Genomic DNA, 14,795 nt, shown 5'->3' with positions numbered 1-14,795 from the left:
GTTAGATTCTAGAGCTAAAAGTTTTCAACAAGGTCGTTTTAGACCTCAGTTTCAAACTAATTAACTCTGGCGGGAAGTATGTAAGGATCTTAAGTTTTACTAACGTTTATTTTATTTTAAATCTTTACTATCACTTCTTATTTTCTACTTCCGGCCAGAATTATAAGCGTGAAGGATTTTATGCAAAGTTTGTCTGGCGAACGCCAAGTATTTAAGTGTGGCCTTTTTGCCAAGCGAAAGAGAGGAAGCAGTGAGTTCGAAGCAGGCCGCTTACCTTAGAAGTTACGCAGTTGCTATTTGCCTTCCAGGCCAGAGGTTTTAATCCTCTTGATAAATTAAACGTATTGTAGTGTTCACAGTCTCTGTGCTACATACGCTTTCTGTTATTATAAGGCCAATCTTATTCTAAAGTTAAATTAGAGTTTAGTTTTATTTTGATATCTTTTAAGTTAGACCCCGAGTGGAGGGTCAGTGTATTCCGAAGTACGGAAGTCATTGTATATAAAGAAAAATAAAGGGTTTTGTATACCCTTCGTCTGTATCGTGTCTACTTACTACAATTAGTGAACATAGCTTTAGTAAGCTCTCTGTTCTTAGTCAGGTCCTTGTATGTTTCCGAAGAAGGTTAGAAGAAACATTGAACCTGATAAGTCCAGCAATACCAATTCTCAGCCTGAAAATAATGATGTAGCTAATTCAAACTCAAATATATCTGCAAATATTTCATCTAATAATATTTGTAATATAAATGTAAATGCAAGTGGTTCTCAACAGCACGCTTGTTCAACGTGTAATTCCCCCTCCCCCATAATGGTTAGGCCTGAAGCAAACTTTAAGTTTAATGATTTTTGTAAGGACTCAGCCGCTAAACTACCTGATGTCAAGTTTTTATTCCGTCTGAATGGTGAATTTCTAAGTGTTTTACCCCGCACTGATAATGATCATAGGACTCTGAGTAAATACTGTCTCGAAAAAGGTATCGGTCATCTTCTAGTCAATTTTAGGCATGAAAAGTCTATTAAGCTTCTACAGAGAGGGCTACCTTCTGATATGGAGGTCTCCGAAATCAAAGATGAGTTAGTTAACCAAGGATTCAAGGTTCACAATGTAGTGCAGCTGACAAAAAATAGGACTCGGGCCCCCATGCCCTTATTTCAAGTACAGTTATTTAAAAATGAAGTAATCGATCGAATCCATAAACTGACTGACCTGTGTCTATTTTCAATTACGGTGGAAAAAATATGTTTTGAAATTCCTAGTTCCGCAGTGCTTTAACTGCCAGAAATAGCACCACTCCTCGGAGAATTGTCATGTTTCCCCACGATGCGTGAAATGCGCTGGACGTCATAAGACTCAGGCCTGCGATAAAGGACGCTTAGACGTCCCTAAGTGCTGCAACTGCAGAAAAGACGGTCACCTAGCCTCGTATGGGGGCTGTGAAAATTTTCCTAGCCTTAAGAGACCTAAGAAGCCCTCTTCTGTTCGCCGCAATGGTGTGGGTTATGCTCAGACTTTAAAATCAGGTAATGAAGAACAAAATGCCAATTCCTCTTCGGAACCTCCTGCTATGGGCTTAAATTTTTCTACAAATTTCACCAACGGTAGAAACGGCATGAACTCCAGTAGTTTGCCAAATGGCAGTAATCTGATGGAATTATTGGAACTAATGAAAATTCTATCTGAATTTCAAAGAGCATTTGAAACCAACCTACACAAGGTCATGCAAATTTTTAAAAGTAAACTGCCTATTATGCAGGCTGCAAATGACTTAGGTACTAAATCTAACATCCTCTACTCTGTTATGGAGGAAATAAACGCTTTAAATTAACTTTACTTCCTATGTAGCTTATTTTGTGCTAATCTTAGTAAATCTCTCAAAAATTAACTCTATAATACATTTATAAAAATATGTAATTGAATGTTTAAAAAATATGTAATTGTCTGTATTTAATTGTTTATATTTAACTGTTTAACTTTTGGTACCATCTCTTGCTTTGGTTAAGACTGCTGGGTATTTTTGCACTCCTTAATTTTTGCTTCCTCATCTTACTTGCATTTCCCAGCCTAATTTGAGATTTCATTGAGAACTTTTTCCACTTCCTACACTGTTCCTGATCGACGTGATATCACAAGCGCCTGGCCCCAGCCCCCACCCCTGTTTTTATTGGTTGCCGTTTATGACGTCATACTGAAAAGATACCATTATCTGTTTCGTTTGAGTTATGTCAAGGGGAACTTACAACTACTTTGGATTTGGTTATGTCCTGTGTTAATGTGAATTTGTGCGATGTAACAGAATATTTGCAATTAAAACGAACCTAACAATATAAGAAAATATGTTGGCACTTTTTATATAAATTGTTAATGCTATTTCTTGACATTGCTTCGTCAGCAATGTCAAGAAATAGCATTTAACTCTTACTGTCATATCTATAATTCATAGTTCTATTTGGGAGAGCTTTCGATTTCTATATTCGATTCAAATCACTACTTCAATTAAGTCTTAATGACTTTTATTTACACACATCTTTTATATAACAATATATACATATTCGAGATTAATTTCAAATCAAAAGATGGGGATTATCCCCCCTTCGTATCAAATTCTATCGAGAGAAAACCAAGTGAGCGACCGCTCTCTTCCAAGTTCTTTTTTCGACTCCCCGTTGCCCCTGGCTGAAGAGAAACTTTCGCTCATTTCACGTTCGAGTTGTAACATTTCTCCCACCTTTTGATTTTTGACAAAGTATGAAAAAATCAAAACAATTCTGAAATGAAAATTGAAATACGAATATAAGATGAGTAATTTAAATCTTACCAAAATCAACAATTTCATCTAGGCGTAACAAATACCTTGAATATTTTAAACTTACTTAATATTCTGCAAACTTACATTCTTAAAACAACAGGCAAAAAATTCTTTTCTGAAAAATACTAGCAAAGAGATTAATTCACTAAACTGGAAAATCAAATTGTATACAAAATTTAAATTCAAAGAAAGAAATAAAGAAAACAAATAATAGTTGTATTGAAAACAAAATTAAACTAATTAAAGTTGTTTGGTTTCCCAATTTTTCTGCCATATCTACTAAACTGAATGTTTTTATCAGAATTTTCAAGTTCACAGTCTTCGGTATCAATTACTTCACTAGTTGGCCACTCTTCCTCGTTCTTCATAAGCCATTCTGGCCCTTGCCACCAGCGAGATTTCACAAAACTCTTAATTGAACACCCTCGTGATGGTATATCTGCTGGATTCGAATTTCCTGGAATGTGACGCCATTCAGATTCCGATGACAATTTTCGTATCTCTTTTACTCTATTTGCGACAAATGGCGTCCAATGGTCGTCTCTTTGGATCCAAGAAAGAGCAGTACTCGAATCTGTCCAATAGTCCCTTAGAACGTTGTCTAATTTGAGTGTTTGTATAGCAAGAGCTGCGAGTCTGATTCCTATACAGCAGGATATTAATTTTAGACGATTTATGGTCATTTTTCTTAATGAACTCCCTCTGCTTTTAGCTAGAAGAAAATACACCGATACATTTTCACTTGTTTCTTTTCTTAAATAACTCACACATCCATAGGCTTGTTTACTTGCGTCACAGAACGTATGAAGACTAAGACTTTCATTTCCGTTTATATCTAAAGCCCTTGGAATTCTAATACTGGATAAAAGTGACAAATCGTCAATCCACGAATAGAACTCTTTTCCTAAGTCTTCGGGTATATTTGTATCCCAACCAATTTTTAATAACCACGTCTTTTGTATGAGTAGTTTGGGTGTTAGCTTTATAGGGCAGAGAAAACCCATGGGGTCGAAAATGCAATGTACCGCAGACAATATATTTCTTCTAGTAAGATTCACTGGTTTGTAAGTAGCAGTCTTCATCTCACAGAAAAGGCTATCATCTTCCTTATCTCATAAAATTCCCAATACAGGAGTAGGTTCTATACTGTCTTCAGATTTCAAAAGAGAAGTGTGCTCCCACCCTCTCAATCGAATGACTCAGAATCTAATATCTGTTTCGATTCCTCGATGAATCGCGTAAGTGTTTCTTCATCAGGAACAGATGTGATGCAATTATCTACGTAGAATGATTCTTTTAAATTTTTCGCTGTTTCAGGGTATTTAGACGATTTTAGATCAATGTGATGGCTTAATACAGCAGCCAATAAAAAGGGACTGCAATTCAATCCAAAAACAACGCGTTTATGTCTAAAAACTCTAAGTTCCTTCTTGTCAAAGTCTTTCCATCATAAAAATCGTAAGAAATCTCGATCACTCTTATTCACTGACATTTGCAAAAAAGCCTTTCTTATGTCTGAAGTAACTCCTATTCTATTCTTGCGAAATCTTAAAATTCTAGGAATAATTTGTTCCATCAAATTTGGACCCTTTTCTAGGCAATCATTAAGTGAGCGCGAATTTTTGTCTTTACAGGAAGCATCAAATACTGGTCGCAATTTCGTGGTCGAAGTTTCTTTGAATACCCCTTTATGTGGTAAATAGTGACACTGATTATTCATTTCGTGTTCAGGGACTTCTTCTATAATTCCTTCATTTAACCAATCTGTGAAAACATTTTCGTAATCCTCGAATTTGCCTTTTTGTATCAACCGGTGTGTCGTACTGTTTAAACGCTGTCTAGCAATATCGAAATTTTGACTTAAACAGTCCTTTTCTGTTACCCAAGGCAACTGAACCTCATACCTTCGCCCTTTAAAGGTAACAGTTTCGTTAAAATGATTCAATGCGGCAATTTCCATTTCCTTTCTACATTTTGTTTCAACAGGGTCTTAAATCCCCAATAAATCTAATTTCCACAAATTTTCAATCTTCGATGTGTGAATTAATAAAGAAGTCACTGCGAAGGCATTAGTTACATTTTCACCATTTTCAATACGATCAAATAGTTTTCCCATTAAAATCCAACCCATTTTGGTTTCCATTGTAACTAATGATGAGTTCAAACGTTCAATTTTGTCTTTTACTAATTTCCAATAATTATCAGCTCCAACGAGTAAAGATACGTTGTTGTTATCTAAAGATTCGTGATCAACATCCGCTAAAATTATTCCCCTATCTTTTAAAAACTCCTTAATATTTTGCGGAGGATAGTCTAGCTCAGCACTCGATATTTCATCAGTCTCTAAAACCTGAATAATTAATTCCTAATTATCGAAAATGTTTTTTATTTTTACTTCTACTCGCGCACAGTTCTGTTTGGTAGGCACTTGAGATCCGAAAGTATGAATCATTATTTCTTCCCTTCCCACGACTTTTAATCCTAGTTCTTTAGACAGACGTTTCTGAATATACGAGCGTTGACTAGCGCTGTCATATAAATTTACTTTTTATCGTGTGTCTGAATTCTAGCCAGTCCACCTGGGAGAGTTTCATTTTAGGATTTAAGTTATGCTCTTCTTCTATATTTGTTATTTCGTAGGTTATATAATTATGATCACTTAGGTTTGCTTCTTCTATAACTTTCCAATTTATGATTGCTAATTGATTATGTCTTTTGAGAAGTGTCAGGTCGATCCAGGAAGTCCCTCTGGCTCCTGAGAATGTTGGGGGCTTTCCGGATCGTTTAAGATACTCATGTCCGTGGTAGCCAAGAAATCACATACCTTGAGTCCTCTTGGATCTGGGTGATTTGGGCTCCATATTGGATGTTTAGAATTAAAGTCCCCGCTGATGATGATGGGGATGTCTTTTTGATTCGCTATTTGACTTTCTAATGTGCTGAGAATTGGATCTATGTCTTGTGAAGGCGGACAATAGACCGATATCATAATGAATGGGGTACTCCCCTCTATCCTAATTACACATATTGACTCGTTGCTGTACAGTTCTAATGCTGGGATTTTGCTATCTGTTAAGATAATTGCTGCTTTTGCCCTATTTTTTGCGTAATACTTCCTATAGTGTAGTGGTGTAGTGGAAAACCACGTATTTGGCCGTCTTTTGTGTAGAATGCATGCTATTTTTATATAACTATTTGTTTCTAAGTAGTCTCTTAAGTATGTAGTCGCATCCCTTGACTGCTGAAGATTTATCTGAATTACTGTGAAACTACTCATAATTTATTCTTTGCTTATACCTTTGTAATTCCTTAATGAAGCATGCGCAATGTTTACTTCTACTATTGTGGTTTGTTTCCAGTCCTGTCACAAAACACCCAAGAATACGTCACGATAGTTTATCGCAAATCTGACATGACATCAGAAGAGGTACGTGAAAAAGTAGTTAGTAAATAAACCCAGCACGCCTTAAAGTCGGGGTCAAAGCAGTTAGAAAAGTAAGAAAAGGAGGGATTCTGATAAAAGTAGACAAGAAAAAGGAACTAGACATTCTAGAAGATGCGATAAAAGAAAACTCTAAGTTAATAGAGATTGTAGAGACTAAAAGACCAATTAAAGTCAATCCTAGATAGTAATATACAACGTAGACAAAGACCTTGATAAGGACTTAATAAAAGAGAAAATCTTAACTCAAAATCCAGGGATAGAAAACGCTGAGATAGCAATACTTTTCCATATGAAAGGCAGATTCGGTAATAACTGGGTAGCCTCTATAGACCCGACCAGCTACAAAGCAATAATGGTGACTAAGAAAATTAATATACAGTGGACTAGGAATAGTGTCAGGGAATTCATTCAAGATTCTCAATGCACAAAATGCTTAGGCTATAACCATTCAGCAAAAAACTGTACAGCACATCCTCGGTGCACAAGATGCGGAACAGAAGAGCACTTCAAAAATGAGTGTAACAGACAAACTCGTAGATGCATTAACTGCCACAATGTTAATACAAAATTCGAAACAGGACTGGAAACAAACCACAACAGTAGAAGTAAACATTGCGCATGCTTCATTAAGGAATTACAAAGGTATAAGCAAAGAATAAATTATGAATAATTTCACAGTAATTCAGATAAATCTTCAGCACTCAAGGGGTGCGACTACATACTTAAGAGACTACTTAGAAACAAATAGTTATATAAAAATAGCATGCATTCAAGAGCCCTACACAAAAGACGACCAAATACGTGGTTTTCCACTACACTATAGGAAGTATTACGCAAAAAATAGGGCAAAAGCAGCAATTATCTTAACAGATAGCAAAATCCCAGCATTAGTACAGCAACGAGTCAATATGTGTAATTAGGATAGAGGGGAGTACCCCATTCATTATGATATCGGTCTATTGTCCGCCTTCACAAGACATAGATCCAATTCTCAGCACATTAGAAAGTCAAATAGCGAATCAAAAAGACATCCCCATCATCATCAGCGAGGACTTTAATTCTAAACATCCAATATGGAGCCCAAATCACCCAGATCCAAGAGGACTCAAGGTATGTGATTTCTTGGCTACCACGGACATGAGTATCATAAACGATCCGGAAAGCCCCCAACATTCTCAGGAGCCAGAGGGACTTCCTGGATCGACCTGACACTTCTCAAAAGACATAATCAATTAGCAATCATAAATTGGAAAGTTATAGAAGAAGGAAACCTAAGTGATCATAATTATATAACCTACGAAATAACAAATATAGAAGAAGAGCATAACTTAAATCTTAAAATGAAACTCTCCCAGGTGGACTGGCTAGAATTCAGACACACGATAAAAAGTAAATTTCAAAATAACAGCCACAGCAGATTAAGAAATATAAAAGACATAGACAAACAAATAGAAGACACCACCGTCCTCATTCAGGAGACATGCGACGCAACAAAGAAATCGCAAGTAGGCCAAATCCGACACCACAGAAGCAATCCATGGTGGACAAAAGAATTAAACATCCAGAGAAAGAAGTTACGAGCCCTAAAGCGCCGTTACCACCGGGCTCCTGATTCAATAAGGAAAGATTTCCGTCTTAAATATAAGATTGAACAAGCTAAATATAAGAAAATAATTTTCAAAGCAAAAAGAGCTTCATGGGACGCATTTTGGCAAAGCCTACAGATCACATCCCCCTTTGGCACTTATTATGATATTGCCAAGGGCAAAAGATTAGGTCCCCTCCAACTAAGTGCCATCCAAAAGGGTGACGGCACCCTAACTTCCACCATCGAAGATACATTAAAAGAAATTCTAAGTTTCCACTTTCCCGACGATCCAAGCGTCAATGACACGGATGAGCAGAGACTAATAAGACAGAAAGCAACGAGTCCCATAGACACTCCACATGATGTAGACTTTACGAACATAGAGATAAGAAAAGCAATAGAAAGCACAAAGAGAGGCAAAGCGCCAGGTTTGGACAGGCTTAACATAGACTTCGTAGATGAATTGCGACTAACCAATCAGGATCTTTTAACCCAAGTATTCAACGCCTGCCTTCATACAGGATATTTTCCACGTGCATGGAAAAATGCAGAGTTAGTTCTCTTCAAAAAGGAAGGAAAGAACCCCAAAGACCCCAGCGCCTATAGGCCGATCTGCCTCCTCTCGGCTTGGGGCAAAGTTCTTGATAAGCTTCTGACACAGCGTCTAGTACATCACTTAGACTCAAATAACCTACTGCACAAAGCACAATACGGATTTAGAAAACGTCAAAACACGATAGATGCCCTTGAGAACCTACAAAAGATCATCAACGAGAACAAAACAAATGGGCTACACACATGCGTCATAGCTCTCGACGTCACCTCGGCCTATAACAGGCTCTGGTGGTCAGGTCTAAAGGAACAATTAATAAGACTCAGATGCCCCAAGAATATCTACAGGCTACTAAGCAGCTATCTTCACGATAGAGTTATAACTTACCAAAGAGACGGTGTTCACATCACACACACTTACCAAAGAGGAGCGCCACAGGGGTCTAACATCGGCCCGACCCTGTGGAATATCATGGCTAATACAGCTTTAGAATTAGATTTGGAAGACACAGCAAGTCTTCAAGCTTATGCTGACGACTTCATCTTAGTAATTAATGGGGGTAACAGACTTATTATAGAAAGGAAAGCAGAGAAAGCTCTCTCCATCATTTCTGCGTGGAGCTCAAAGTATAAACTAGATTTTAGCATAAATAAAACTAAGATGATAATCTTTCCAAAGGGCAACAAGATAATTAACAGTCCCCTCAGGATAAAATGGCACGGCCAAACATTAAAGAACCAGGGCACTCTCAGATACCTCGGTTTCCTATTGGATAGCAAACTAACGTGGGTTCCTCACCTATCAGATATAAGGAACAAGACTTGCAAGATAATAAATACTTTAAACCGAATAATAGAGTCCAAATGGAACTTAAAAGGTAGACTAATTAAAGACCTGTACCTAAGGGGAGTCGAAAGAATGATTCTCTACGGCTGCCCCGTATGGATGCAGGGCGCAGTAAGACAAAGACAAAAACTACAACAAATCCAGAGGATCGCCCTGTTAAAGATTACAAAAGCTTTTACTACCACCTCCCCTGCCGCCCTCCAGATCCTAGCCGACACACTCCCATTAGATCTCAAAGCGGAATTCGAGCGAGTAACATACAGACTTCTGCCCTTCAAAGAATCAGCGAGATTAGAGGGTTCCATTCTCCTCGAGGAAGCACTTTTAGAACCATGCTTCAGTACAACATCCCTACATCCAGCCTCCCTCAGAGATTTCCGATGGGACAAACATCCCCCGTCCGATCAGGGTTTAGAGATCTTTACCGACGGGTCTAAAGACGACACAAGAGTAGGCGCTGCTTTCGCAGTTTTCCACAATAGTCAAGAAATTTTTCAAGATCACTTCAGATTCAGCGATCATGCCACAGTTTTTCAAGCGGAATCCCTAGCACTTAGGAAAGCAGCCCTCTGGGCAAGCAGTTCAGATTTTAACAAGATCTCTATCTACACAGACAGTATGAGCGTCCTACAGAGTATGAATAAGACAGGCAAGATTCCAGCGCATATTCAATCTCTAAAAGAGCTTGTCTCTACTCTGAGTAATACAAAGCAAGTCACCCTTCACTGGGTAAGAGGTCATCAAGGGACAAGAGGGAACGAACGGACAGACACTCTCGCAAAGGCAGCCACATCTCGCCAAGACTTAGATATCTCCCCTCCGATCTCCACGAGAGCAGCCAAGCATCACATCGAAGAGGCTTTCATGTCACAATGGCAAGAAAGGTGGGAACAAGGGGACATCGGAAGATACACCTTCGCAATCTTCCCGATCGTCAGGCTGTCAAGAGTTTACTCGAACCACTACACGGTTCAGGCCCTTTCCAATCATGGAAGGTTCCCCCAATATTTAGAGAGGTTTCTACATTTACACGTCAAGTGCAGTTGTGGATCACCCGCCAGCACAGCAGATGCCGTCCATTACATCACTTCATTCCCACTCACCAAGTCGCTTAGATCTCCAGCCAACACCGCCCTACTCCAAAGTAAAGGTCTCAGAGGTTACCTAACGGATTTCTATGGTCTCCAGGAAGTAAGACAGATTGTCAGCTTCGTCAAAGACAACAAGACCATGTAACAGCTTTAAATAGTATTAAAATCTTGCAGTTTAAATAATTTAAATAGATGAACATTAAGGTATTTGTGAATGGCAATATTTGAAACCAGATTCGAGTGCCACGTGCGACTCTCGCACGAAGAATGTAATTTATTTTTAAATGTTAGAATATGTTTTCTCTTCTTGTTTGTATGTCGCCATTTTTTTAGTGTTAAATAAAAGTTATTGCTGTGTTCCATCATTGGAGTTGCTTCATTTCGCCAAAGAAGTATCACAGTCTTAATTATTTTGGAGGCACCGGCGAGATCGAATAATCGTGCGTATTTTTATTTTATTAGTTAATCACTGAACGTAATATTAGTGATACCAGATTATTACTTCCTGTTGATATTAAATTGCCTTATTTTATTAGTTCATCACTGAACGTAACTTCCTGTTGATATTGAATTGCTTTATTTTATTAGTTCATCATTGAACGCAATATTAGTGATACCAGATTATTACTTCCTGTTAATTTTGAATTGCTTTATGTTATTAGTTCATCACTGAACGCAATATTAGCGATACCAGATTATAACTTCCTGTGGATATTGAATTGCCTTATTTTATTAGTTCATCACTGAACGTAACTTCCTGTTGATATTGAATTGTCTTATTTTATTAGTTCATCACTGAACATAATATTAGTGATATCAGGTTATTACTTCCTGTTAACACTGAACTGACTTATTTTATTAGTTTATCATTTGAACGTAAACTTAGTGATACCATTTTAATGCCGTCTCTAGTAGAGCTCAAAGGAAAAGAAAAATAGCTGAAGAGAAGATCTTGGAACCGACGAAGGAAGCAAATAAAGCATCCAAAGATATCTTTGAAGAAGAAGTTAAATCACCGGAATTAAACGTGGAAGATTTTCACGAAAATTTGAAAAACGATAAAGAAATTAATATTGAGAATCATTTTGCAATGCAACATTATCATCATCTTTCGGCTTTCGATTTAATAGCATAGCCGCTACTAATATACGAAGAAAACAATTGTTGAAAACAAAAGAAAATTGAATATTATCCGAAAGGCACAAATGAACTGAGGAAAGGCTTTGTTGTGAATTATAGCCGAGGAACTGATCCAACATGCACCGCCTGCGATCTAGGCACCGCCAAAAAAAAAAAAAAGGAAGACTAATTTGAACACTGTCCATTTTTTTCCTATTTAAATGTGGTGTAAAATTATTTGTTTAAACTGAAAAATTTTGGCCTGAAGTTTGGAAACTTATCAGAGAAGTTACCTTTTCTCTTTAAGCAAATGAGCAAGCCGAGCTTATTAAACTGTCAAATTTTACAGAACTTTTCCCTTCGGAAAAAGTCTCTCCGTTGGGGAAGAGGTTGTAACAGCTTTAAATAGTATTAAAATCTTGCAGTTTAAATAATTTAAATAGATGAACATTAAGGTATTTGTGAATGGCAATATTTGAAACCAGACTCGAGTGCCACGTGCGACTCTCGCACGAAGAATGTAATTTATTTTCAAATGTTAGAATATGTTTTCTCTTCTTGTTTGTATGTCGCCATTTTTTTAGTGTTAAATAAAAGTTATTGCTGTGTTCCATCATTGGAGTTGCTTCATTTCGCCAAAGAAGTATCACAACCATCATACAAGTCATACCAGGTTAAAACCTGACGATATGTAAAAGGCAGCATGTCTTATATAAATATGTAATTAACTCACTTTTTCATATATATATTCAAATTCCTATTCAAACTTGTTTTCACTAATATAACTATTCAATGTAAGTTGGAAAAACCAACATCAAATTGTATTTATAAATTTAATTTGCTTTGTAATTAATTAATTAATAACGAATGACCTGTAGTGCCCAATGAGAGGCGAGGCAGGCTAAGAATAAATATTATTATTATTATTACACCTTTTGATTGCGATGCTTTGGGTTTTTTCTCATTTTTGTAACAAAGGGTTGCATTATGTTTTTTGTGGCGGTATACACAAGAGTTTTTCTCAGAACAATCAGAAAATCGATGACCTTGAGACAGACAAACATAACATCGAGCTTCTAATCGCAATACATTTCGTTTTTCATTTACACTCATATTACACTTTTCACTATTATGTGTGTTATTTTTGCAAAAAATACAGTTTTCTTCTTTTACGGGAGCTAATAATTCTGCCGTCGACGAGGGATTAACTTTAGAGTTAAACTTATTGTTTGTGTATTTATAATTACTTTTGTGCTTGTCGAAGTGTTTATTCTTTCCGTTCAATGGAACGAATTTCGGTTCCGGTTTGTTAACTGCGTACGTTTGTTCGCGGCATTCAATTTCGTTTTTCAAAAAAGCAATTAAACCTGTAACATCAGATTCCTCTTTTGGATCACGCTTTCGGTGATATTCGAGAATCAAATCATGAGGCAATAATTTCAATAATATCGGATTTAACAAGTGTCCGTACGAACCTGAAGTTACTCCTAAATTACTTAAGCTTCGAATGTTTATTTCACAAGCGTCGTGTAATCTTCTTAGTGCATTTAAGTTAGAAAAATTTTTAACTGGTTCTATGTCCAAAAGATTATTCATATGTGATTTTATAATTTTCTCTGGTTTTCCAAAGCGTTCTTTTAAAAGTTCTAAGCACGAATCGTAATTGTGTTCGGTTAATTGAAATCCTTCAATGACATTATATGCTTGCCCTATCAATAATGATTTCAAGTATACGAATTTTTCAATCTTGCTTAATGCTTTTAAACTGTTAAAAAATTCTAACAATTTTCCTGCATCTCCTAAGAATTTTGGAATATTTAACTTTGGCAATTTCATAGCCGATGACGATACATTTATTTCAGAAACGGAAGTGTTCAAAGAATTTGCATCTGATGCATTTTTCACAGACAAATTTTCATTACATTTATTTAATCTTATTTTAATTCTAAACTTTGTAGACATAATTTGTTCATTGTATTTATCACTTGCAGTAATATCTTTTTCAAATTCTTTGGCATCTTTTAACTGAGTTTCGATTTGTGAATTCAACATTTTCAACGTGTTTTCTCTTTCGAGAATTGTTTCATTCATCTCCTGCAATTCCTCAATGTTTGTGTTTTCGATATTTTCTGATAACAAAGCTTCTATTTTTGTAATTAATTTCGTAACGCTACTCTGTTCATTCGTACGTTTCTGCTTCAGTTTGTCTAAAGCTTCCATGTTTAAAATTTACTAATCACAATATTGAAACTCAGTTTTTTCCAAATTTTCAAAGAAAAAGGAATTGCTTACCTGTTTACAGGTAATCCATCTGCTAATCTTCGAAATTCTAATCCAAAAGTCCCTTGGTGAAGGCACCACTAAAATATGTCATATCTATAATCCATAGTTCTATTTGGGAGAGCTTTCGATTTCTATATTCGATTCAAATCACTACTTCAATTAAGTCTTAATGACTTTTATTTACACACATCTTTTATATTACAATATATACATATTCGAGATTAATTTCAAATCAAAAGATGGGGATTATCCCCCTTCGTATCAAATTCTATCGAGAGAAAACCGAGTGAGCGACCGTTCTCTTCCAAGTTCGTTTTTCGACTCCCCGTTGCCACTGGCTGAAGAGAAACTTTCGCTCATTTCGCGTTCGAGTTGTAACACTTACTGTGTAAATAATGTCTGCCGCAGTTTTCATGAATTAGCGGTTTATTTTGCAGAAAAGTGTTTTTAAAAGTGATATAAATGTAAAAGCTAGTTATTGCTTTATAAAAATTAATTGTTTGTTAACTAAATAACCTTCCTTTCATTTATTGTTTGTTATATAGAGATTGTTTGGTATTAAAATTGCTCGTAGTCAGATTAATTTTTTTCTTTCTAATTCTAGGCATTAATTTCTCTTCATTTATGGTTAAAAATAAGATAAAGTGATAAGATATTTTTAAAGCACTAATAATATCGTTTATTTGACTTTGTCAATTGGAATTATCATGCTGTTTTCTTATGCATTATTGTTTTGTTTCTTAACTTTTATATCTTATAAAAAGTGTTATTGTAAAAGTGTTTTATACTTATAAAAAGTGATCACTTTTTATTTTAATTCAATTTTTATCTTATAAAAAATGTTTATTGTCAAACGATATTCATCCAATGACAAAAATACTGCTAAACGGTTATCGCCTGCACATCGATTTGCACGTTTTTTCTAATACTATGTATATTAACAATATATTTCTGAAGCTGCTTTTTATTTTTGTAATTTTTTCCCAAATATGGCAAATTATTCTATCGTCGGCCAGCGCTTCGCCTGTTTCAGCGCTAAAATGACCTTGAGCTAAAGCTTT

At 36.1% G+C, this 14,795-nt stretch overlaps 1 long non-coding RNA gene across 1 annotated transcript in view; it reads right to left on the bottom strand.

The window, feature by feature from the left end:
• LOC146992747 (uncharacterized) overlaps window positions 1-14,030 on the bottom strand; it is a 28,335-nt gene extending 14,305 nt beyond the window's left edge. The window contains exon 1 of the long non-coding RNA XR_015039100.1: window positions 13,744-14,030. This is a non-coding gene — a long non-coding RNA (uncharacterized LOC146992747). The remainder of the gene's footprint in view (window positions 1-13,743) is intronic.
• Window positions 14,031-14,795: the final 765 nt, after the last annotated feature.

Source organism: Stegodyphus dumicola, chromosome X2, assembly GCF_044657685.1.
Source record: "Stegodyphus dumicola isolate Sdum_Otavi_A_Nest chromosome X2, ASM4465768v1".
Taxonomy (NCBI): domain Eukaryota; kingdom Metazoa; phylum Arthropoda; class Arachnida; order Araneae; family Eresidae; genus Stegodyphus; species Stegodyphus dumicola.
This window is presented reverse-complemented; position numbering and strand designations above follow the sequence as displayed.